Below are 27,041 nucleotides of genomic sequence, written 5' to 3' on the forward strand. Positions count from 1 at the left end.
TAAGTGAAGTGCTGCAATAAAGGGGTCTGTGTTTCCTACAGCATCCAATGACAGCACCCATGGGAACCAACAGGGCTGTACCAAACTCCAACTCCCATAAAGCCCTGTGGGGGTCCATGGTGCAGCTGCAGCAACCCAGGGGGGCTGCCCTGTAGAATTCCAGAGGGGGATATAATACCCTGAGCTCTCTCTCTCTCCCCCAGTCTTTCCATTATAGAGGCGTCCGCCACAACTTAATGATTCCTTGACTTTTTTTTTATTTGCTCTTTTTTATTTCTTCTATGCCCTGATTTCATGAAACATTAAGACTTTAAACTGCACTCATTTCCACTGAAAAAAAACAGAGGTGTTCCAAAATTTGTGATCGGTAGTGTGTTACTAGCTAGGGTTTGAGGGTGATATCCCCCTCTAGTGGGAATTATTGGAAGTGTTTAGGACTACTTACCTTTGAAATCTTTAATGCTGGGAGCTCACAAGACCCCATCATTTTTTACATGTTTTGTTATGTTGCAGCCAGATGTTAAAATCATTGAAATTCATTGTTTTCCTCATCCAGCAACACTCAATACCCAAGAATGGCAAAGCAAAGGCTTTAAGGGTTAAATATTCCTGTTCTCAGCTGGTAGCACTTAAGGTTAGGAGTAGCTGTAATTTAATCCTGATACTCTGTATATCTAATTCATTATAATAACTATTCATTCAAAATCTGTACTAACCCCTACTCTCTCTTCTGTTTCCTTTTCCGGTGTCCTGTTGGTGGTGGCGTGCGCCACCACCATCTACCCAAAGCACCATGATGTTCCAACAATGATGGATGGATTAAAAGCCAGAAGTCTGTATGACCATCAGCATCAAGTGACTCCGTGAAAAACCCGAACTACCAAGAGGACTATTTCATTTATGTTAGGTAGAATGCCCAAAGGGGACTGGGCGGTCTCGTGGCCTGGAACCCCTGCAGATTTTATTTTTTTCTCCAGCCTTCTGGAGTTTTTTTTTGTTTTTTCTGTCCACCCTGGCCATCGGACCTTACTCCTTTCTATGTTAATTAATGTTGTCTTATTTTAATTTCTTATTTTGTCTTTTATTTTTCTTCTCTTCATTATGTAAAGCACTTTGAGCTACTTTTTGTATGAAAATGTGCTATATAAATAAATGTTGTTGTTGTTGTTGTAGCTCATCCAAAGACGGAAAGGGCAAAGAGCCGAAGGCGGAATAAACTTAAGGAGGGAAGGATTCAGAGCTGATCTCCCTCCATATTATGAGGAATGTTCGATCGCTTTCGATTAATGGTCCACATACTGCGGCATTTTGTGTATTACAGACAACTGGCTTAAACTTCATAGTTCAGATGCTGCTTTAATGCTGGATGGATTTCATCTGAAGGGGTGGAAGAAAGCTAGAGGAGGATTGGACATCTATGTGAGTGAACAATAGGTGTAAAATGGAGCATATTACAATTAAAATGTGTAGTCCACACATTCAAATGTTGGCCCGTGTTACCTGCGTAGGGTAAGGGATAGGGGAGGGGAGGGGAGAATTGAATATGACACGGGCCACACTGATTCAACCATTAATCTAATTTTTCTTGTCTTAAACCCATCTATCTTAGTTTACACCATAAAATATTAAAATAAAAGTGGTTAAAATGCTAGGGAAATCCTTAAATACAGTTAAAATAGTGCTCTCTCAATTCGTCTTAAAAAACCATATCCAAAAAAAATATTTTAAGCCGTAAATACATAAAAATTTATATGGGGTGCAAATAGTGCCCTATATTGAAAATTTTAAAAATTGCTCCAAAAATTATTTTTCAAATCACTTTTAAAAGAGCTACATTTCCACTATTAATTCATGGATAAGAACCCACAACCAACATGCTATATTTTTCATTAAAGTTTTAAAAAACAATTAAATAAAGAATTAAAGTATAAGGGACAAAGAAGAGTTAACTGTTTAAGTTTAGGCATTAAGCCCTGTGATTTTAGGGTTAGGGGTATGAGGGGGGGTATTACAATTCTAATCTAAATGCCAGGGTTACTATTTAAGATTAGACATGAAAACCTCAGGGTTAGGGGTATGAAAAGGGGTAGGACCATCTATATTCCCTAATTGTTCCCACAGGGGGATCTTAACATCAGGGCCTAGTTAAATCTTACGTCCTGAGGCGATTATTAACATCAGGGCCCTACCCCAATGACCTTAAGGTTAGGGTTAGGGTTAGGGTGAGGGAGGGAGAATTGAATATGGCACGGGCCACACTGATTCAACCGTTAATCTAATTTTTCTTGTCTTAAACCCATCCATCTTAGTTAACACCATAAAATATTTAAATTAAACTGGTTAAAATGGTAGGGAAATCCATAAATACAGTTAAAATAGTGCTCTCTCAATTCGTCTTAAAAAACCATATCCAAAAAAAATATATATATTTTAAGCCATAAATAATTAAAAATATATATGGGGTGCAAATAACGCCCCCTATTGAAAATTTTAAAAATTGCTCCAAAAAATATTTTTCAAATCACTTTTAAAAGAGCTACATTTTCCACTATTAATTCATGGATAAAAACCCACAACCAACACATAGTTATAAAAAATAATTAAATGAAAGTAAGGGACAAAGAAGGGTTAACTGTTTAAGTTTAGGCATTAAGCCCTGTGATTTTAGGGTTAAGGGTATGGAGAGGGGAAGGGTAATCCTAATCTAAACGCAAGGGTTACTATTTAAGATTAGACATGAAAACCCTGTAACGTCAGGTTAGGGTTACAGAGTTGAAGTGTCCCACAAGGGGACAAGATGCATGGGTGCACGCAACCATGTGGATAATACTATTTTTCCCTCCCAGCCACAACACTTATTCCTAGGATAAGAAGGGCTTTCAAACTACTTTAAAACACCTTAGAAAACTGCTATCAAGACCTCTTAAAATTGCTTATAAATATTACTTTTAAAATAGGGGTGGCACGGTGGTGCAGTGGTAGCACTGCTGACTTGCAGTAAGGAGACCTGGGTTTGCTTCCTGGGTCCTCCCTATGTGGAGTTTGCATGTTCTCCTCGTGTCTGCATGGGTTTCCTCCCACAGTTCAAAGACATGCAGGTTAGGTGCATTGGCGATCCTAAATTGTCCCTAGTGGGTGTGTGTGTGCCCTGCGGTGGGTTGGCACTCGTTCCTGACTTGCACCCTGTGTTGGCTTGGATTGGCTCCCCTGACCTTGTGTTAGTATAGCGGGTTGGACAATGACTGACTGACTCACTTTTAAAATACTGTTCAAAAATTTGCAAATCTAAACAGTTAAAAGCAATTTTAAATCAAACTCTTAATCAGGTCTAAAATGCAATAAAACAAGGATCAAAAAAGCCATCAAAGCAATATATAAGGGTTATAAAAATTAGTGCTATCTAGTGTTATAATAAATCTAAAATAGGGTATTAAGGTTATAATTTTAAGATTAGGGACTCTAAAAGTACACACCAGGGTTCAATTTTAAGATTAGGCACCCTTACACTATTTTAAGATTAGGCACCCCATCTAAATTTTAAGATTAGGAAATCTGGTGTACCTGGGCTTACCCCCACAAGCCTTAAGTTCAGGGTTTGAAGTAGGGGTAGGCCAGTCTAACGCAAACAACAGGAAGAGCAATTTTAAGATTAGGCACCTTTTAAATTTTAAGGTCAGGCACCCGATCTAATTTTTAACATTAGGGACCCAGAAGTAGACTTGGCCCACACCCCAAAAACCTTAAGTTAAGGGTTTGGGGCAGGGGTAGGCTGATCTAGATCAAAGCCCCCCATGAGTCCAGCAAGTGATGTGCTGACTCCACCGTCAGACAGGCTGGCAAGTCCTGTACCCTCTCTCACTTGAGATGGTTAAACGGCAAAATGCCATCCACAGCCTTTTGGTGTTTTTGTAAAGCCTGATTTATATAATCAATACCAGCTTGGAAATCCAAGTTGGAATCCGGATTGATCAGAGATAAATAATATTTGGCATCAGGGAAACAAACTTTTAACTCAGGGTTAGGGGTATGAAAAGGGGTAGGACAATCTGTTGTGGAACGAGCTCCGGACACAGACAGGCAGACATGTTGAAAAGCACCACCACACGTTTATTTTACACTACTATTTTCAATAACACAGTGCACACAAACCCCTTAACTCCCCAAAGTCCAGGCCAACACCACACTATGACTCTTTCACTCTTCAGGCCGCCTCCTTGCCTCCTCCAAGACCTTGTCTCTCAGTCTCGAGACTCCAGCCCCCAAATGGAGGGATGCAGCCACTTTAATAGCCACCCGGATGTGCTCCAGGTGCCTCCCCACAATCTTCTGCCGGCACTCCCCAGTGTGGCGGAAGTGCCGGCTGTGTACCCGGAAGCACTCCAGGTGTCCCCGATCCTCTTCCCCCCGGCACTTCCGGGGTGTGGTGGAAGTGCTGAGGTCCAGGGCTCCGTAGGCATCGGGGTGCCCCCTGGCGGTGACCACGGGCCCCTACAGGGCTAAGCTTCATAGCTCTCTACCCGTGGTCCCCAAAGCCACCAGGGTGGTCGCCCCCTGTGGTCTGAAGGAGGCGTAAGCCCTCCTCCGGTCCTCTTGGACGTCCTGGCCTGGTACCACCCCCAGCCGCGTGCCACACTATATACTCTAATTAATAATAATAATAATAATTCATTACATTTATATAGCGCTTTTCTCAGTACTCAAAGCGCTATCCACACAGTGAGGAACCGGGAAGCGAACCCACAATCTTCCACAGTCTCCTTACTGCAAAGCATCAGCACTACCCACTGTCCTCACAGGGGGTTAAATCTTGTGTCCTGAGGCGATTATTAACATCAGGACCCTACCCAAATGACCTTAAGGTTAGGGATAAGGGGAGGGGAAGGACAATAATAAATACACTAAAAAATGATAAAATATATATCACAACATCCGTCTAAAATCCGAGCAATGCCTCAGCAGACTCGCAGGTGAGATATTCTTCTTGACCAGACTGTTAGGGTTAGGGGTAGGGTGACATTACATCATCCATTTATTAATGTTTATATTCCTCCTTCTTCAAATGAGAACTTGGAAGGAGAAAGGGTTAACTCAGTCACCGACACTCTGATGACCCTGCAGTTATAATATGTGGTGACGTAAACCACATGACACTGGAAGGAACAGTGACAAACTGTATGTGTCATATTCCATTTGTGGACACAGCAAGCTGAATCGGCTCCATTTCAATGTTAACCCTTTGAAACCACCCCTCTCCAGTGCTTTGGCATGGTAACTATAGCCTCCAAAGCAAATCTGAACTATTTTGAAAGCCAAAAATTTGAATTTATAACAGTAACAATTTTATTATATGATGATGAGCCACAATGTGATAACAACAGATTGACGCTGTAGAGCAAGCCGTATCATTTACAGTCTCGCGGTTTTCATCATGTTGTACCATCCAATGCACGGACCGTCCCTTAGAATGGCACACTTCAGGCCCATGGAGCAGAAGGTCAAAAGCGCTCTTTGTCTGCTTGTACACAATGCAGCTATTGTTTTGAGGAGCTCCCATGCTAAAGTTCCACCGAAATCCTTTCTGTTTTCTTCTTGAAACCTACAAGAAAAAAAGCAAAACTGACCTGCAGCTAAAACCAGCAGTGTAACCTGACAGTGTAACGGTATATTATGTACGTAGTCTAATGGAGTGAAGGCCAGTATTCTGGGTTATGACAACAGAGAGGTGTAGGGCCACTCGATGGCAGCGGACTGCAAGATTTAGAGAGTGGTGTAGTTTAACAGCAATGTGTAGTGTGGACCACCAGGGAGGCGTACAGCTCCCCAAACCTGGACACACCAGACACAGAGCCCAGTCTTGCCACACAGCACATGTTTATTTTAAGTGGGGAAGTGACTGAGAAGACTTCAAGAAGGGAACTCCACACTTGTCCCTGAAAGAATTCCCTAAGAATTTGAAGTGAGCACAGCAAACTGTGGAAGGCAACATCAAACTACACCACGGACAAAGGACCCCACAGAATTCAGAGTTTAGAAGTCACTTTATTGGACAGGTGCACTAAGGTCTACTAGGAGTGTGTCTGATAGTTCTGGTGCAACATAGAAGGGCAACACTGAATACAAAAGATAAATATAAAAAGCTAAAATATGATACAGTATACAAGGGCAATGCAAAAATATAAAGAAACCAGGAACGACACACTGCAAATACACTTGACTCGATATTCTTTCTTTGTACATTTATCATTCATTTGCTCAGAGGTTGATGCGCTTTCTGCTTCCTGAGCAGCTCTTCTCTTCTCCACTCTAGCGACCTGCTTCTTCTCTTCTTTTGTCGATATCTTTTCACGTTTAAACTGATTAAGTCAGTGTTTGTGTTTCCTTAATTTTTCATTTAAGCTGGCACTTAAGTCTTCAATCTGCCTCAAGAATGATTTAAGATATGAAGAGGTAGGGGAAGTGACGGCGAGGGTGACAGGGATGAGAACTGTGCCCGTACACACGCGCCTCACGGTCACCCTGTTGGCTGCTGCCAAGAGTTGATTCTACAATAAAATAAAAAGAGGAATAACCTTGGAGGTCAAACATCACCCCGAAAGTGGATAGCAGACGTCACATAGTATATGTGCACTAAATTTCAGGTCAATAGTTCAAACGGTTTTCGAGCTACAGGCGATTTAAAATCCTGGACAGACAAACGGACAGTCGCAGTAGCGTATCTCCCTATTATAAAAAAAAATCTTGGGACAAGACGAGACTTTTATTCCTGCGACGAGACGTGATCTTTTGAAGACAGACAGAGGGACACTTTCACGTCCCGCGAGACGGTCAAGTCACTTCATACTTACAACCTTTGGAAGCAAGTCCTGTGAGATGGCGACTTTTGCAAGTCACTCTCTACTTACAACCATTTTCAAACAAGATCACCGACATCTAACCTCTCAGTTGTTGGAATGCTTTTGGCAGTCACACTTCCTGTCCTCTCAGCTCTTAAGCGAGGCTAGACTTTGTGCCAAGAGATTTAACCAGACAAAGATTTAAGAGTTAAAACACAAAGTAGAACGTTGTAAAGAATTCAAAAATGTTGGCGTGATACACATGCAGAGCAGGTGAGAGATAATGGAAGTAGGAAAATTTGAAAGTCTCCAAAAACTGATCGCATTAGCGCAAACAAACGGAAAATATTACTTGGTGAAATAACGGGACAGCGAAAAGAGATCAAATAGTGTCTGAGGATGTCTGGGGGAGAAGAGAGACAAGGCAGTGAGACAAAAGGACAGCTGCTGTACAGGCTTTTAAATGTTTGAAGCACCGCGCGAGATGCAGATCACACGGCACGGCAGCAGCAGCAGAAAGCCAGCAGCTGATTGAGGAAAGAGGAGGTAAAAAAAAAACTATTTGTTTCCCATTGCATCACTGTTTAAGAGGAGTTTTGGAGGAGCGACTGCGTCTCCATGGGGTGCATTCAGCCCCATTCTTCACAACGGAGCATAGCACAGGCATTTTGGGTTGGCGAGCGAAGCGAGTGTGGGTGAAGCCACCTAGTTATATATTAAAATACAGTAATCCCTCCTCCATCGCGGGGTTGCGTTCCAGAGCCACCCGCAAAAAAGAAAATCTGCGAAGTAGAAACCATATGTTTATATGGTTATTTTTATATTGTCATGCTTGGGTCACAGATTTGCGCAGAAACACAGGAGGTTGTAGAGAGACAGGAACGTTATTCAAACACAGCAAACAAATATTTGTCTCTTTTTCAAAAGTTTAAACTGTGCTCCATGACAAGACAGAGATGACAGTTCCGTCTCACAATTAAAAGAATGCAAACATATCTTCCTCTTCAAGTCAGGAGCAGATGTCAGAGAGAGAGAGAAAAAAAGCAAACAAATCAATAGGGCTGTTTGGCTTTTAAGTATGCGAAGCACCGAGGCACAAAGCTGTTGAAGGCGGCAGCTCACACCCCCTCCGTCAGGAGCAGAGAAAGAGAGAGATAGAGAGAGACAGAGAAAAACAAACAAGCACAAATCAATATGTGCCCTTCGAGCTTTTAAGTATGCGAAGCACCGTGCAGCATGTCGCTTCAGGAAGCAGCTTGCACAGAAGGTAGCAACGTGAAGATAATCTTTCAGCATTTTTAGACGAGCGTCCGTATCGTCTAGGTGTGCGAACAGCCCCCCTGCTCAATCCCCCTACGTCAGGATCAGAGAAACTCAGCGCAAGAGAAAGAGAAAAGTAAGCTGGGTAGCTTCTCAGCCATCTGCCAATAGCGTTCCTTGTATGAAATCAACTGGGCAAACCAACTGAGGAAGCATGTACCAGAAATTAAAAGATCCATTGTCCGCAGAAATCCGCGAACCAGCAAAAAATCTGCGATATATATTTAAATATGCTTACATATAAAATCCGCGATGGAGTGAAGCTGCGAAAGGCGAAGCGCGATATAGCGAGGGATCACTGTAGTAGGTTTAAAATGTCCAGGTAGTCAGTGTGCAGGTCTACATAGAAACTGAGTAGAAGCCCGGATCTGATTAGTCAGGATAGCTGCACTTTTTAGGTGACATGTTGTTTTAGTGTTCATTGTACAAAGACATTTGCTGAATGGAAGTTTCTGAAGCAAGTGATGCCCTGTGTGAGTCAGATCAACAATGGTCTTTGTGGCCTCTTCCTTACCCCCTCACTCATATAGGACCTCAACATGCAGTAAGTTATACTCTACAAGTAAGCCCGCGATTCGCTAGTGAATCGGAAATCCAAGAATGGCAATCAGTTTCTGCGTGATGAAATATCATGGAGGGTATATGCGGTGGTGTGGGCAGTCGCGTCCGGGCGGCTGTACAACCTGGCGTGCACGCTTTACCTCAGGTTTAGTTCACAGGTCGTAGGCATGGTAAAGTTTCCATTTAATTGAATAACCCTATTTGAACTAAAGTGGTTTCTTTGTGTGGGCGCCTTCGTTCATTAAGTCTAGTTTACAGGTGGTGTTTTTTGGGCACCACCCACTGACTCTGGGAATCTGTCGCGTTTTGGGAAGCCGCTGCGTTTGACCCTACAGGTTGTGTTGTTTGGGCGCTATCTACTGACTCTGGGAAGCCGCTGCGTTTGACTCTGGGGCGGGCGCCACGGCACAGTACGCATGCGCCTCGGTGCGTCCGCCGTGCATATATTAACTGTGGTTTAGTAAGATAGATGATCCTTCCACAAGCTTTGATGATGTGCTGCAGATTGGCCTTAGCCTGAACAGAGGCAGCACCAAGCCACACCATCATAGATGAGGTCAGAATGGACTCGATGATGACTGCGTAGAACTAGACCAGCTTGAGAGAGACAGAATTTCCTGAACTGACACAAAAAAGAAAGCATTCTCTGATGGGCTTTCCTAATAATTCATGTGATGTTATTGTCCCACTTGAGGTTTTGCGACAACACAGTGTCCAGAAACTTCACTGATTCTGTCATTCCAATGGATGAGCCGTTTATAGCAAGTGATAGGTGAGCAGCTGACTGCTTACTGAAATCTTTGATCACCTCCTGGGTTTTTTTTTTTGAATGTCAGACACCAAATTATTATGGCTACACCACAAAGTCAGATTTTTCACCTCTTGTCCATACATGGACACATCATTCCTCGAAATGAGGTCTATCAGTGTCATGTCATCTGCAAATTTAACTCTTTCAGGGTGGATGTTGACTTTTGTCAACAGGAGGGTTTGAGGGTGATGATAATAATAATAATAATAATAATAATAATAATAATAATAATAATAATAATAATAATACATTTTATTTATTTGTAGGCGCCTTTCTAAACACTCAAGGACACCGAACAATAGACAAAACACAGATTATAAACGATAAATAAAATACAAAAGTTAAAATCAGACAGAGCAATTGTAATCAAAGAGAAAAAGCAGACTTAACCAAATGAGTTTTAAGTTTAGATCTGAAAAGTGAAAATGATTTGATATTTCTAAGCTCAGATGGTAGTGAGTTCCAGAGCTGGGGAGAAGAGCAACTGAATGCTGTGCTCCCCATGGTGGTAAGATGGACGAAGGGGTCAGTCAAGTGGATGGAGGAAGAGGATCTAAGGGTACGGGAGGGAATGGCAACATGGAGGAGGTCAGACAGATATGGAGGGGCGAGGTTGTGGAGAGCCTTAAAAGTTAGTAGGAGAATTTTGAATTGAATTTGGAACTGAACTGGAAGCCAGTGAAGCTGCTGCAAAAGTGATATGGTGAATAGAGGGGGTTCTAGTACTGATGTGGGCAGCTGAGTTCTGGACCAGTTGAAGATTATAAAGAGATTTGTGAGAAAGACCAAAGAAAAGGGATTTGCAATAATCCAGACGAGAAGTGACAGGGCTATGAACAAGGATAGCAGTGGTGTGGGGAGTGAGGGAGCGGCGAATACGATTAATGTTACGCAAGTGGAAATATGGAGACCGGGAGATGTTATTGATGTGGGACTGAAAGGATAAAGTACTGTCAAGGATGACACCTGTGGGGAAGGGGAGACAGAGGAATTATCAATAACAAATGAAAAATGATCAGTTGATTTTGTACCAATGAGGAGAACCTCAGTTTTGTCACTATTTAATTTAAGAAAATTTGAAGAAAACCAGGATTTGATTTCTGCTATGCAATCAGTAAGTGAGGAGGGTGGAAATGAAGCAGTAAGTTTACTAGTGAGATAGAGCCAGGGGTCATCAGCATAACAGTGGAAGCTAATGTTATATTTACAAAAGATATTACCAAGTGGAAGGAGGTAAATAATGAAAAGGAGCGGCCCCAGGACAGAGCCCACCTGAAGTAACAGCAGTGGGTTGGGATGTGAAAGTTTTAAGCTGAACAAACTGAGTGCGGCCTGAGAGGTAGGATCTGAACCAGTCTAGTGGAGTGTGGGTAATGCCAATCGAAGATAATCTATTGAGAAGAGTCGTGTGACAAATAGTGTCAAAGGTCGCACTCAGGTCAAGGAGGATGAGAATAGGAATTAAACCAGAATCAGCTGCCATAAGGAGGTCATTAGTCATTTTTATAAGTGCCGTTTCTGTACTGTGGAGGGGACGAAAACCAGACTGGAACTGTTCATACAGATTATTTTGAGATAAATGAGAATGAAGTTGAATAGCCACTATTTTTTCAAGAATTTTGGAAATGAAGGGTAGATTAGAAAAAAGACGAAAATTACTGAAATTAGTCGGATCAGCACCAGGTTTTTTCAGTATTGGGGTTATTGCAGCAGTTTTAAAAGATGAAGGAACAGTACCAGTAGTGAGAGAAGAGTGGATTATAGCAAAGATAAGGGGGACCAGAGAGGGGAGGCAGGCTTTGACCAGAACTGTAGGGAGGGGGTCCAGTTGACAGGTGGATGGCTTAGACTTACAGACGAGATGTGAGATTTCTGAGTAAGTAGGAAGCTGAAAAGAGGAAAATGAGGGAGTTGGTGGGTGAAATTCAAATGAAGTACTGGAGGAATCGGTACAGAGAGACTAATGAATCTTCTGGATTTTTTCATTAAAAAAGGACATAAGGGAATTTCAAAATTCAGTTGAGTAAAGGTGAGAAGGTAAAGAATCTTGGGGTTGTGTGATATTGTTAAGTAGTGAAAACAATGACTTGGTGTTTCCTTCATTGGAGGAAATAATGTGAGTGTAATAGTTAGATTGAGTTTGGGCAATTCAGTCCTTGTAATAAAGTATCTGGTTTTTGTACATCTCTTTGTGAAGAAAGAGTCCAGTTTTTTTATATAACCGTTCAAGTTAGCGGCCTTTGGCTTTCAAAAGCCGAAGTTCAGGCGTGAACCAGGGAGCAGAAAAGGAGAAAGAAACAGATCTAGTTTTTAATGGAGTGACAGAGTTAAGAATACCATTGTTAAAGTGTGAGACCAGTTCTTCAGGAGTGGAGAAATTATGAATGTCCATAAGGGAATCGATACTAGAGGAAAGAGAGTCTAAGTTAATGATGAACTGTAAACGGTGACAAAACCAACCATTACAGTTTAGTTTGACTCACTTTACTAGAAAGGTTTGGTTTGACCAAGATTCTCTGTGCTCATGTGAGTAGTGAAGAGAAAACAACTTCAAAAACGGCATCAACATCGGACGAGAGATCGATGGAAATGCCCAGGCAAAATACTCTGTGGGCGGCATTTTTTGCATATTATCTCTGAATTGGAATCTGACATGTTGGACTCTGAATTTGATGTAAGTGATCTGGAGATCGAGATTGAAAAAACAAATGAGGTACCAGCACCAGCTGATCGCTTCCCAGCTGATTGTGGTGCTGGATGCGATAGTGTAGCTGACGCATCTACGGCAGTGCTTGCCTTGGAGGACCACCACTTACGATGACAGGAGGGACAAAGGAGGGACAAACCAGATTGCACTGCACTGCGACCATGACCACCATGTGAAGACAGCCTGCCAGCTGGCGGGTTGCCCCTGAGTGGCTCAAAACACAAGAGACAGCAAACTGGCAGCCACAGCATGCAGCAACAGATGTTTTATTACAAAGATGTTTTATTAGCTCAAAGAGTTAAGATGTTTGACAGACAAATCTCCAGTGATACAGTCATTTGTATAAAGTGAGAAGAGTAGTGTGGACAGAACACAGCCATGCAGTGCAGCAGTACTAAGGCTTAATAGGTTAGACGTGTGTGCCCAGCCACACCTGATGTTTCCTATCTGTTAGAAAGTCTGTGATCCAATGGCAGGTTGAACTGGGTGAGTTTCTTATCTAGGAGATCTGGGACGATTGTATTGAAAGCAGAGCTAAAGTCCACAAACAAGACAGTCCCATACATACTTTTACCCTGGCTTGTCAAGGTGTTGGTGAATAAAGCTCAGATCTAAACTCACTGCATTATCCACAGACCAGATAGCTCTGTTTGTAAACTGAAATGAGTCCAGGAAGTCTTTTGTAGCTTTCTTGATGTACCGTATATACTGGCGTATAAGTCGGGTCTTAAAACCCGAAAAATCGATCATAAAATCAGACCCCGACTTATACGCCTGTTCAAAAATGCAACACTTATTTATTTACATCTTCTTGCCTCCTCGAATTTTGTTGCAGCAGCACAGTTACCAATTTCTTTCGCTACTTCAATGACATTTAATTTAAAACAAGCTTCATATTTTCTTCTGATTGAATGCTCCATCGTGGATAAGCGATGCTCTTACGATAAAGGTGTATGAGGGTGTGAGATACAAAAAACAGAAATCAGTGCAAAAATTCTTTGGAATATTTCCGGTATTACTGTGTGGTCATGTACGCACAGTAGAGAGAGAAAGAGAGAAGTTAGGAGCACATGCTGATACAGCGCATTGCCGCACCCACATAGAAATAAAAGGCCGTGTGATCTGTGGTTACTCTCTCAGGAGGGTATTAGCATATCATAATATCATAACCAATTCGACTTATTCGACTTATACGACTGACATTATAAAATACCAGAAATTATACGATAAAATCAAGCCCCGCGGGAGAACTTATCTGCGAGTATATACCGTAATTCTGAGTAGTAATAATAATTCATTACATTTATATAGCGCTTTTCTCACTACTCCACACAGGGAGGACCCGGGATGCGAACCCACAATCTTCTACAGTCTCCTTACTGCAAAGCAGCAGCACTACCACTGTGCCACCTGTAAAGTAAGGCATTCAAAGATCTTCATTGCCACAGAGGTTAAAGCTCCTGGTCAGTAGTCGTTTAGGTTTGTGACCTTTGATATTTTTGCTCTTTTAGTGACAGTGGAGGTCTCAAAAAGGCAGGAACAGTGAGGAAAAGAGGAAGGCCAAAGCGAAGGTTTATGGATGTGGTGAGAGAGGGCATGCAGGTGATGGGTGTAACAGAACAAGATGATTAGGACAGGAAGATATGGAAGAAGATGATCCGCTATGGCAACCCCTAAAGGGAGCAGACAAAAGAAGAAGAAGAAGTGCACAGAACCACAAATTGGGTGAAAATGTCTGCAAATACTGTAGATGAACTGTATGTATGTATGTATTCAGTATGAATGTCTGAACAGTGTCAGAGTGTGGAAGAGGAAATAAGGTCCAGGCCTGCAGTGATTTTAATATTTTGTGATTTGAATAAGCTGCAGACATATTTTATAGTGATGACAGGAAGGGAAAGCTAAAAAGAAGAGGAACTTACAGTAGTAACAGTGAGACCATCAGGTACATTTATGTCCCATTGTCTTTACAAAAACCACATGTGTGCACAAATGCAAGAAGAGTCCTCCACTTGAATTTAAAGGAATGATACACTTCTCCACACAGCAGTGGACATTATCATTAAAGCCTATTATTATTATTATTATTATTATTATTATTAACGCCTATTATTATACTATTTATCTGTGTCTTGACAAATTAGAACTCTAAATAGCCAGTTAACAACCAGCTTCTTCTGTGTTATATTTTTGTCTTTCTTGACTTCTGTCTTCTATGTCGATGTATATGTAGTTGTCAGATTTCTATCATTTCATTGTGTTCATCAGTAAACTATTATGTGGTGGCTCTGAGGCTAAGGATCTGTGCTGGTATCCAGAAGGTTGCTGGTTCGAATCACTGCTAAAAGAGATCCTACTCTGCTGGGCCCTTGAGCAAGGCCCTTAACCTTCAATTGCTCCAGGGGTGCTGTACAATGGCTGACCCTGCACTCTGACGCCAAGGGGTATGCAAAAACTAACAAACTCCTAATACAAGAAATTGTATAAGGTGAAATAAAGAACAAAAAAAAATTATTCTCTTTCTTAAAACGAGTTGCTTCAGTTACCTTGATATACATCTGACTGCTGTAAACCCTTCCTTACAGAGAAAGGGAAGAAAAAGAAAGCGTGAGCCTTACCAAAGTATTTAATTAATTACTGGGATTGCCAAAACCAAAGCTGATAATCAAAGAGCAACTGATTCTTCTTCTGGCATCAATTCACATTCCCCACTCTTGTCTAATTCTAAATAGTTTGGAAGCTACGCCTCACTGTCGAAGCTTATGGCTGCCACAAACTGAAAAGACAAATTTTAATCTCAGTGGCTTATTTTATGGTGTTGCACTGCCATCCAGTGGCTGACTTTAGAAAGCATCATATTTTTGTGAAAACATTTCAGTTTAAACTTATGACCCCTGAGTGATGACTTGGATGCTCTTTTTGTTCCTTAGCTATCCGCTGAGTTACTAGCTTTCAGGATTTGACTGGGGCTCCTCTCTTTGTTTTTGGCTTTTCAGTTGACTTTTTTTTTTTTGTGCTTATTATTTTGCTTCTGCTCAGCCAGCCTTCATCACTCTGACTCATAAGCTACAGGATGTTATTCATCAGATGGGCCATAGGCTGAGTATTGTGGGTGACACCAGTTAAGAGGTGAAGTCAAGCCTAATAAAAAGGAGAGTGATGTCTTATGGCAGTGCCCAGGCATTTGCTTCTTTTTCTTTTTTTGCTAGCAGCCTGTGACTCTCTCAGTATACATTATACATATATTTGTATGCATTTTTTATTTTTCTTTAGAGAATTTCAGTCCAGTAGTCTATTTTTTAATTTTAACTTAATTCTCCAAAGTCTATTTTTAATTTACACAATGCTGTTTGGAGGCACCATAATATGATGCGATTCCATAATGGGTAAATTGTACACGACTAGAGCCATGTTTGTTTCTTCTAATTTCAACTTTGTTTTGCTCCCAACTTCCAAATGATATCTTGCCCTTTTGACTTTTTCTGATTTCACAGTTTTGACTCCGTACTCATCTGACCACGTTTAGATTTTTGTCCAACCTATCTGTTCTTTTTTTAATTTCTTGGCCTACCATCTCTTGGTTGTTTTCACTCTCTTATAATAATCCTTGGACACATTGTTTTTTGGACTGATCACCTCTTGGTCTTTTTCACTCTCTCACAATAATCCTCTGACATCGTTTTTTTGAGCAACGATCTTCTGGTTTTTTTCACTCACTTACAATAATCCTTGGACAAGTAATTTTTTGACCAACGATTTCTTGGCCTATTTCACTCTCTCACAATAACCCCCTCGCATGTCGTTTTTTGACTGACCATCTCCTGGTCATTTTCACTCTCTTACAATAATCTTTGAACAAGTATATTTTTGAACAACAATCTCCTGCTGTTTTTCACTCTCTCACAATTATCTCTGACATGTTGTCTTTATACCGACAGTCTTCTGGGATTTTTTGCTCTCTTACAGTAATAATAATAATTCATTACATTTATAGTAGTAGGGTGTTGTACCATGTTAGCAATTATGGATTTTAAAAAGAATAAACAGTCATATGAAAATGTTTGGGAATCCCTCTTAATTCTCTGGATTTTTGTTTCTCATCGGGATTGGTTCCCTGCCTTGTGCCCTGTGTTGGCTGGGATTGGCTCCAGCAGACCCCCGTGACCCTGTGTTCGGATTCAGCGGGTTGGAAAATGGATGGATGGATGGATGGTTGAACTTTCAAAGTAGTAACTTCCTTTTAATATACGACATGCCTTATGGAAACAGTAGTATTTCAACAGTGACATTAGGTTTATTGGATTAACAGAAAATATGCAATATGCATCATAACAAAATTAAACAGGTGCATAAATTTGGGCACCCCAACAGAGGTATGATATCAATACTTAGTTGAGTCTCCTTTTGCAAATATAACAGCCTCTAGACGCTGTCCTCCTATAGCCTTTGATGAGTGTCTGGATTCTGGATGGAGGTATTGTTGACTATTCATCCATATAAAATCTCTCCAGTTCAGTTCAATTTGATGGATAGCCTGCTTCAAATCATCCCATAGATTTTCGATGATATTCAAGTCAGGGGACTGTGACGGCCATTCCAGAACATTGTACTTCTCCCTCTGCATGAATGCCTTTGTAGATTTTGAACTGTGTTTTGGGTCATTGTCGTGTTGGAATATCCAACAACTGCGTAAATTCAACTTTGTGACTGATGCTTGAACATTATCCTGAAGAATTTGTTGATATTGGGTTGAATTCATCCGACCCTCGACTTTAACAAGGGCCCCAGTCCCTGAACTAGCCACACAGCCCCACAGCATGATGGAACCTCCACCAAATTTGACAGTAGGTAGCAGGTGTTTTTCTTGGAATGCAGTGTTCTTCTTCCGCCATGCAAAGCGCTTTTTGTTATGACCAAATAACTCAATTTTTGTCTCATCAGTCCAAAGCACTTTGTTCCAAAATTAATCTGGCTTGTCTAAATGAGCATTTACATACAACAAGCAACTCTTTTGGTGGCGTGAGTGCAGAAAGGGCTTCTTTCTCATCACCCTGCCATACAGATGTTCTTTGTGCAAATTGCGCTGAATTGTAGAACGATGTACAGATACGCCATCTACAGCCAGATGTTCTTGTAGGTCTTTGGAGGTGATCTGTGGGTTGTCTGTAACCATTCTCACAATCCTGCGCATATGCCGCTCCTGTATTTCTCTTGGCCTGCCAGACCTGCTGGGTTTAACAGCAACTGTGCCTGTGGCCTTCCATTTCCTGATTCCATTCCTTACAGTTGAAACTGACAGTTTAAACCTCTGAGATAGCTTTTTGTATCCTTCCCCTAAACCAGGAGACTGAACAATCTTTGTTTTCAGATCTTTTGAGAGTTGCTTTGAGGATCCCATGCTGTCACTCTTCAAAGGAGAGTCAAAGGGAAGCACAACTTGCAATTGACCACCTTAAATACCTTTATATCTCATGATTGGACACACCTGTCTATGAAGTTCAAGGCTTAATGAGCTCATCAACCAATTTGGTGTTACAAGTAATCAGCATTGAGCAGTGACAGACATTCAAACCAGCAAAATTACAAGGGGACCCACATTTGTGCACAGCCAGTTTTTCACATTTGATTTAATTTCATACAACTAAATACTGCGTCACTAAAAATCTTTGTTCGGAAAACACCGCAGTACTCAGATGTTCCTAGGAAATGAAAGACAGACCACTGTTATCTTTTGTGCTCAAAGGAGAGTCAATTATTATGCAGGCTGAGAGGGGGTCCCACACTTTTTCATATGACTGTAAGTTTAATATCACTGCGCTCTGTACAAAAAATATTTTATAAATCCACTCACATGTACAGGCCAGATTTAGCACAGAGGGGCTCAGCATTTAGAACTGCTAGTCAAGCATTTGAAGAGAGAAAGGGACAACTACGAAAATGAGCATTGTACTATTTCTGTGTGCATGAAATTGAATCCTCTCTTTGCCTTGTTTGGAATGGCATGATTTACAGTACCTAAGTAGGGGGTCTGCATATGGAGAAAGGGTATAAAGCCTTGGAACATTGCCCAGCACACCGGGAAGCCGACGGACGGATGGAAGATTACTTCATCCGATCATGAAAACCCTTCCAGGGCAGCCACGAAAATGGCAGACTCTCATATGGGCTTGTCATTGACTTCCTTCGTCTGTAATGCTGCGTAAACCGTCATTAAAGAAAGCTAAGTTATTTTCTCCTATGTGATTTCTTACCGCCGTATCACTATGGGAGGGATATCGCCTTTTTACATTATATCTATACTAGTCATTTAGCCCGTTACAATAACGGGCGCTAGAACAGTAGTGCATAAACATTAGTAGGAACAGTCTATATTAAATGGCAAGGGACTTTGACCTCATTCTTTTTGTTGGTCGTATTTTTCTTTCTTTCTTTGATGTTTACTTGCTGAGCTGACCGTTCTTCGTGGGCTGCCGCCGTGTATTGTGTGTCTTTAATTTTCTGTGACAGTAATACTGTCTTGTACGGCTCTATTCAATAAGGGCGCGCACAAAAAGGCGAGCTTCAAAAGGACGACCTCAATTGAGCGCGGCGAATAAAGGCGTTCGTAGATAATTTATTTCAAATGGCTCTGGAATATGTGAAGAGCAACAAAAGTGCAGATGTTTATTTACGCGCGCCTTTATTCACTGCGCCCAATTGAGGTCGCCCTTTTGAGGCTCGCCTTTTTGTGCGCGCCCTTATTGAAGGATACCATCTTGTACATCCGCTGGCTTGTACGTCCGTAATATACCTTTAATTTTCTCTGGCGGTAATACAGGTGTGCGCGTTGGTAATATGCCTTTAATCTCCACTGACAGTAATACTGGCTTGTATGTGGCTGTAATATGCGTCACTGTATTGTGTACCTTTAATATCCTCTCGCAGTAATACTGGTTTGCATTTCCGTAAAACGCCTCTAACTGTCTCTGACAGTAATATCGCGCATCGCACCATGCCCCGCGCATGCGCACTTCATCAGAAGACACCTACACAGAGACACCTGGACGCACACAGGGATTTTATATATATAGATAGTTTCGGGTTACTTAAAATGCCACAATTACAGAAGAACTTATTCCAACCAGGGAGCTAGCGCCCCCTGCTTGATAGATGGATGCACTGAGAAATCAAGCAAGGTGACACCTTTTTTTGGCTTACTGAACCGATTACAATATGGAAGCTTTTGAGACAACTCAGGCCCCTTCTTCAGGTAGGTTATAAAGATTATCATTATCATTACATCCTGCCTGAAGAAGGGGCCTGAGTTGCCTCGAAAGCTTGCATGACACCTTGCCTGACGTCTCATTGCTCTCCTACAATAATCCTCAGACACGTCATTTTTGTTGAACAACGGTCTCCTGGTGTTTCTCGCTTTCTTACATTAATCCTAGGACACGCCATTTTTCGACTGACAGTTTCCTGGTCCTTTTTTTCGCTTTCTCCCAAGGTCTCATGGTCTTTTTCATTTTCTTGCAATAATCCTTGTGCTTTTTATGTTCTTTTAGAAAACTCTGTATGAATTGTAGTAGTTGTTTGCCCTGGCCTGTTTTGATCCCCTTGTTTTTTTTAGAAATGGATTTTGAATTTGTGCTGGTTGAACTGAGAGTTGGATTTGAAGTTTCATTGCAGTGAAGTTTTCTTTAGTTTCAGGGAATTACTTAACTCGACTTAGTTTACATGATTTCTTTTTATTTGTTTGATTTCTTTCTAATGTCTTTGTTTAATAACACTTTCAGTATTTACCCTGAGTGTTCTGTTTTTTTTTTCTCTTTCGTTTCGCTAATAATTAATTTAACTAGACTTGTTTAAAAATTCTAAATACTGAATTACGCCTATTATTGTTCTTCCTGTTTTTCTTTTTAAGAAATTCTTTTGAGTTAACCTCCATCCATCCATCCATTATCCAACCTGCTATATCCTAACTACAAGGTCACGGGGGTCTGCTGGAGCCAATCCCAGCCAACACAGGGCGCAAGGCAGGAAACAAACCCCGGGCAGTGAGCCAGCCCACCGCAGTGAGTTAACATTTGTTAATTAAATAAAGATCACAGTTTAGTGTTATTAACTCACTTTATAGCTAATGTTGAATGTCAGCATGTTAGGTTGGGCTTTTATTGGCCCAATCTGGAGTGCATGTGGCTGGCGCCTCGGCTCAGTAGACCTGTACTAAAACAATTTGTGGAAAATTTGGGAAGCTGTTTGGCTGTAAGTGATGTTCACTGGTGTTTCTTAGTAATGTCATACTCTGACTGCTCACTTTATATCCATTCCATAAAATTTTGTTTTATAAACCACTTTTCTAGAGTGAATATTATCTAAAAGGGCTTACAAGTGCAAAGGTATGCCATAATTGTTAACAACTGTAAAAAAGAGACAAAACAAGTGTTGGGACACCACCCAGGTGACCCTGTAAAACTGAAATAAGAAAGCTAGGAAAAATACACAACAAGCTGCGGAAAACGTCCTGTCAGGAGGGAGGTCAGAAATGAACCGAAGTCAAAATGGCTGAACTTACAGTCAAATGGGTTCCAGGCAGGAAGGGGCGGGTCCAGGAGTGCAGATAACAGAAGTGACGTCAGAGGGAGGAAGAGGGAAGGCATTAAAACACAGCGCCATCCCCTGGTTCAGCGTGTAAGTACGATCACTAGGGCTTGATTAGCCACTGAGCAAAATAAACTCGTGCTTAGGGTATTGGGGGGGGGGCACCTCATGAATTTTTTATTGCTGAATTTACAAAATGGTGCAGCTGAACAAGGTCCCACAATAAATGAAAAAATGACCTACACAAATATTCTGTGATGCGCGAGTCACTGTCTTGCACCCGAGAGAAGACGCTCAGTCCGCAGGCTTCAAGAACACCAACTTTATTTTTTTCAAAACAGGCACAGTCAGGGTTTTTATTCAAACGGAAGTTATGACTTTAATACACTGTAATAAGAATGAGTCTCCAGACATCATAAAGGTTTGGGGCAGCCACCCGTATATTATTTCCCAGCTGCAAAAGTGTGTAATATTTGATCAGAGATGTTCACAAGACATAACTGATTATTTGGAGGTAAGATGGTGGTTTAATGGCTGGGGAAGGAAATTGTGTCATCTAGTCCGGAACCGGAAGTGACGTCATCAGAGGTGAGAGGAACCTGGTGAGATTTCCCGGGAATGGTCTGCAAGAAACTGAGAGAGACAGTCAGCACACTCTGCCACCCCCTGGTCTGGTGTAGTTTTACAGTTCCCCAGGCCCTTTAGCTGTCCTAAACGCACGTGTGTGACAACACACAGACATAGCAAACAAGCAGTAATGGTGCCAGGATAGTGGCCGGGTTAGACTGTTCTCCACATCCACCATCGAGCCGACCAGCATGTTATGCGGCAAGGCTGTGAACCTGCAGTTGCCTCGCCGATGGACAAGCAATCCCCGATTAAAGTTTTGGCGCACTGTGGGGAGTTTCGGAATCTCAAAACCCTCACAATACTATAATAAAAATAAGAATTAAATAATAATAATAGAGGTTGATGATCTATATTAATCTTGGGAATACAACAAAATTTGAATCTGGTAACTGCCACACAGTCCACCGAGACTTATGTGGTCGCTCTCACCTTGGCTATGTCGGCCGCCCCGTTCAGTTCTCCACTGAGAGTGAGAGGAGCTCACATATATAGAGGCACCAAAATCTTTGGAGTTCATTACATCCCTGTTGGGATCCGGGGGTGCTTCCAGGATGTGCTGCAATTGTCCCTGAGCCTGTATGGGCGGTTCTTCCGCCACACCCGGAAGTGCTGCTGGAAGTGGGTCAACGAGCACCTGGAGCACTTCTGGGTTACCTATATAAGGGACCAGCAGAAGCCAGAGTCGGGAGGAGAGGGACTAAGCTTGCCGGAGAGGAGTGGAGGAGATAAAGAAGAGAGAGATTTGTTTGGTGTTTGAGTTTGTGCTTAGTGATGACACTGCTATCGTGGGCTGCATCAGGAGTGGGCACGAGGAGGAGTATAGGAACCTAATCAAGGACTTTGTTAAATGGTGCGACTCAAACCACCTACAACTGAACACTAGCAAAAACAAGGAGCTGGTGGTGGATTTTAGGAGGACCAGGCCCCTCATGGACCTCGTGATCATCAGAAGTAACTGTGTGCAGAGGGTGCAGACCTATAAATACCTGGGAGCACAGCTGGATGATAAATTGGACTGGACTGCCAATACTGATGCTCTCTGCAAGAGAGGACAGAGCCAACTATACTTCCTTAGAAGACTGGCGTCCTTCAACATCTACAATAAGATGCTGCAGATGTTCTATCAGACGGTTGTGACGAGCGCCCTCTTCTACGTAGTGGTGTGCTGGGGAGGCAGCATAAAGAAGAGGGACGCCTCACACCTGGACAAACTGGTGAGGAAGGCAGCCTCTATTGTAGACACAGAGCTGGACAGTTTGACATCTGTGGCAGAGCAACGGGCGCTGAGCAGACTCTTGTCAATCATGGAGAATCCGCTGCATCCACTGAACAAGATCATCTCCAGACAGAGGAGCAGCTTCAGCGACAGACTGCTGTCACCGTCCTGCTTCACTGACAGACTGAGGAGATCGTTCCTCCTCCACACTATGCGACTCTTCAATTCTACCTGGGGGGGTAAACATTAACATTATACAAAGTTACTGTCTGTTATACCTGCATTGTTATCACTCTTTAATTTAATATTGTTCTTTATCAGTATGCTGCTGCTGGAGTATGTGAATTTCCCCTTGGGATTAATAAAGTATCTATCTATCTATCTATCTATCTATCTATCTATCTATCTATCTATCTATCTATCTATCTATCTATCTATCTATCTATCTATCTATCTATCTATCTATCTATCTATCTATCTATCTATCTATCTATTGTGGGACTGTGTTGTGTCTGTGGATACGGGGAAGATGGAGCCTACAGACAAAGAAAATGAAAGTTTATTTCTTTTATAAGTATGCCTCCTGTGTCTGTCTGTGTCAGGTCAGAGCCCATATAGCGCCTTTTGTTACATCATACATTTACATAGAACTCAAGTTGCTTACCACAACAAAAACAATAAAGATTTACCATGATATACGATGACAACTCCTTAGCCATCAGGTCAGGTGATTTCATTATTCCTAGAATTCAAGTCCTTTCAATTCACTTAATTTATGTAACATGGATGTCCACTAATTATCCCAACATATTGAAATTATAGGTAAAGTGAGGCACATTTTATGCTTGTGCGTGTTTTGGTGTTTATTTTTTTGTCTTTCTGCACAATCTGGGTATTTGTTGCATGCTGTTTTAGTTTTCTCCCCACATCTCAAAGTTGTTATCATACTGTACCTGTTAGGCTGCTTGATTCCATGATGACTCCACTCATTTATCTGCTTTGATGGGTGGCTTTAGCACTTGTAACAAATAAAAAACAGTTGTAGAGCTTAATTAGATGCTGGAAATTTCCATTGCGGGACCTTTGGAGATCTTGCCAAAAGTTTCAAACGTGCTTTTGGAAAAAAAAAAAAAAAAGAATAGAAAAATATTAATCATTACTGCAGTTTAAATTGAAATAAGAAGTCTGCATTGGAAAATAAGCTGCCCACAGCAGAATAACTTCTTATGGTTTTTACAATGACATGCTTTGTTGCTTAGAGTTGTCTGAAAGTTTCTGGGGTCAGGGACTTTATCTGCTCTTGTGTGTTACAAATGGAGTCTTTTAATACAAACACATGCCCTTCAGACTCTCCTGCTCCAGCCAGCTTCTTAGTACAGACAAACGTTGGAGCATTTGTCGTGTATCTCAATGATCGTTAGGTTTCTCAGTTTTGTTCTGCCTGCTTTTCCCCAGCTGAGTGCCTTTTTCTCCTGTCAACAGACATAATTTTTCTGATGCTGTTAACTGAATTCCCCAATCAAGGAATGTCTGCCTTTGACTTCTTTCTTGGCAGTAACGCTCAACGACACATACAGCTTTCTTTTTCTCCTTGGACTATAATAAACCTATTCTGTTATTGCTCTGGAAATGTGTACACCAAGAGAGACGCTAATCTGATATGAAGAGCTTTGTACAAAAGCAACTTGCGTTCTCCAGGTTAAAAGCATTAGAATTTTACAAGCACCACTTTTTCTGCTGCCATCAAAGCTTTTCTCTTGGAGGTGCTAAATGGCCTCCCTCAGACGCTTGCCTGCGTCCCTTGCGTACTCATAATACTTGCCAAGTGGTATTTTAGTGAGAGATGCAGAGCTTTAGCAAGTGTTTTGACCCGGTTGTCCTAGCACATCTACCTCAATTTACAGATCAGCAGGCACCTACCACCGCACTTTTTCTTCTTCACGATTTCTCCAGTGCTAATTTTCTCAAGTCAGTACAACATTAAATTCACATGCATCTCGGTGAGAGAGAAGAAAATGGTAGAAAGTGAAGGGCTGCTGTTTTCTTTGTTAAACAAACACTAATTCTTGGAGTGGAATGAAACATTCACTGCTACTGGGTGGTCATGATGTCATTTAGGCAGAGTTCTAAAGGCTCACCTTGACTACGACTGTCTTACAAACATGAAACAACGATAACTAGAAGAGCTTTTGGTGGTCCAGGATCAACAGGAATGTAGAGGTCCCCATCAAGGACTCCTGAACAGTAATAACAACAACATTTATTTCTAGAGCACATTTTCATACAAATGATATAGCTCAAAGTGCTTTACAAGATGAAGAAAGAAAAATATAAAAATAAGATTAGGCAATACTAAGTAACAGAGAATAAAGTACAGTCCGATGACCAGGAGGACAGAAAAAAAAAATCAAAAGGGCTGGAGAAAATAAAAATCTGCAGGGGTTCCGAGGCCACAAGACCACCCAGCCCCCTACGGGCATTCTACCAAACATCAATGATCTCAATCAGTCCGCATGGTTTACAGGCTTCACATTGAAGAATTAGATGATAACGGTCATGTGGACCTCTGGCCTTCAATCCATCAATGTGGAGACTTCAAGGTGCTTTGATCAGGTGATGGTGGCACAGATCGCCACCCACCACAGAAAACCGGAAAAAGAATAGCAGAGACAGTAAGGGTTAGTACGGATTGCGGAGCCATGATAAAAATGATAATTAAATGCATATCCAGAATATCAGGGTTACACTAAAATGAAGCTATGAGAAAGCCAAATTAAAAAATAATGAGTTTTTAGCAGTTTTTTAAAGTGCTCCACTGTATCAGCCTGGAGAATTTCTATTGGTCAGCTATTCCCGATTTTCGGTGCATAACAGCAGAAGGCCGCCCGCCTCACCACTTCTTTTAAGTTTAGCTCTTGGAATTCTAAGCAGACACTCATTTGAAGATCTAAATCTACGATTTGGAGTGTAAGGTGAGAGGCATTCTGAAATATAGGATGGAGTGAGATAAGGCTTTATAAACCATTAGCAGTATTTTAACCCCTTCACCGCCCTCTGCCGGATATATCCGGCATCGTAGCTTTATTGCTGACGCCTTACTGCCGGAATTATCCGGCACATTTGCCTGTGGTTATGTGAATGCCTGGCGCATAGTATAACTGACAGTTTGGCGTGGGTATTATTACTACGTTGTATTTCGACAACTCTGCGCTTGTATTGGCCGATCACGTGATGTGATTCGAAAGTGAAAGCTGTGAATATGGCGAAACGTAAACTGACTTCAAGTGAGGTTTTGCAGGCGATTTTGGACAATAATTCTGATCATGATTGTAGCAGTTCTGAAGAAGATTTTAGCGACAATGATGATCAGCAACGTGCGCTGCATGATACTGTGAATGACGGCGCATCGGATGATGGCGATGAGTGGGTGTATCCCCAGCATCTCAACTGGACTGCTGCCCGAGGTGAACTACCTTTTCTGCATCCGTTTGAGGCAACGTGTGGATTTACTGTTGATGTAAACAATTACACTGCTGAGCAGTTTTATGAGCTGTTTGTGTCACCTGATTTGATCAGACATTTTGCTCATCAGACAAATCTGTATGCAGCACAGTTTATTGAGAAAAATCCCAATTTACCTCCACATTCCCGTGTTCGTGCTTGGGTAGACACTGATGAAAACGAAATGAAAAAATTCATTGGGATTTTGATGTTGATGGGAATAATCAGAAAACCAGATATTGAGATGTACTGGTCTACAGATCCTATGTATGCAACACCTATTTTTGCAGCTATCATGACACGTGACCGATTCTCTTTGCTGCTGAAATTCTTTCATTTGAATGACAACAGAAATGAGCCAGATAAGAAAGATCCAAACCGCGACGGCTTGTTCAAGCTACGTCCTTTGATTGATCATTTATTTGAAGCATTTCAGTTGCCCTACATGCCAGGACTGTCAGTTACAGTTGATGAAAGTTTATTGTTGTGGAAGCCTGAGAAAACGTACATTTTGTGTTTTATTATGTGTTTGCCCATTTCTAGAACTTGCACAATATTTAGTGGTCAATACTGCTTGAATAAATGTAAAAAAAGTAAAAAAAATGTAAAAAAGTAAAAAAATGAAAATTGTTCAGATTTCGCCTGGCGTGGGGAATATTTAGGGAGTTGGCGGTTAAAGGGTTAAAGTTAACTCTAAATGGCACAGGTAACCAGTGTAGTGACGCTAAGACTGGGGTGATGTGCTTGGATTTTTCTTTTCCTAGTTAAGATTCTGGCAGCTGCATTCTGCACTCATTGTAATCGATTGATGTCTTTTTTGGGTGGTCCTGAGAGGAGTGTGTTGCAGTAATCTAGTCCAGTGGTTCTGAACCTTTTTCCCAA

Source organism: Erpetoichthys calabaricus, chromosome 10 (assembly GCF_900747795.2).
Source record: "Erpetoichthys calabaricus chromosome 10, fErpCal1.3, whole genome shotgun sequence".
Lineage (NCBI taxonomy): Eukaryota > Metazoa > Chordata > Cladistia > Polypteriformes > Polypteridae > Erpetoichthys > Erpetoichthys calabaricus.